Source organism: Carlito syrichta, unplaced genomic scaffold (genome assembly GCF_000164805.1).
Source record: "Carlito syrichta isolate Samal-C Ts95f unplaced genomic scaffold, Tarsius_syrichta-2.0.1 Scaffold60549, whole genome shotgun sequence".
Taxonomy (NCBI): Eukaryota; Metazoa; Chordata; class Mammalia; order Primates; family Tarsiidae; genus Carlito; species Carlito syrichta.
Window position 1 is genome coordinate 1 of NW_007004645.1, and position 416 is coordinate 416.

At 50.5% G+C, this 416-nt stretch overlaps 1 pseudogene; it reads left to right on the forward strand.

The window, feature by feature from the left end:
* The first annotated feature begins 4 nt into the window (after window positions 1-4).
* On the forward strand, window positions 5-405 carry LOC103251891 (annotated as a pseudogene).
* The last annotated feature ends 11 nt before the right edge of the window (window positions 406-416 follow it).

Consider the following 416-nt stretch of genomic DNA (forward strand, 5'->3'; position numbering starts at 1 on the left):
AAATCTTCCGACAAACGTGAGAGAGAAGGACCTGGAGGATGTGTTCTACAAATACGGCTGCACCCGCGAGATCGAGCTCAAGAACAGGTACAGCCTCGTGCCTTTCGCCTTCCTGCGCTTCGAGGACCCCCGAGATGCTGAGGATGCAATTTATGGAAGGAATGGTTATGATTATGGCCAGTGTCGTCTTCGTGTGGCCCCGAGGTGGGAGGAATGGGCCTCTTACAAGAAGGTCTGATTTCCGAGTTCTTGTTTCAGGACTTCCTCCATCAGGCAGCTGGCAGGACCTGAAGGATCACATGCAAGAAGCTGGGGATGTCTGTTATGCAGATGTACAGAAGGATGGAATGGGGATCGTTGTGTATCCCAGAAAAGAAGACATGGAATATGCCCTGTATAAACTGGGTGACAACAAA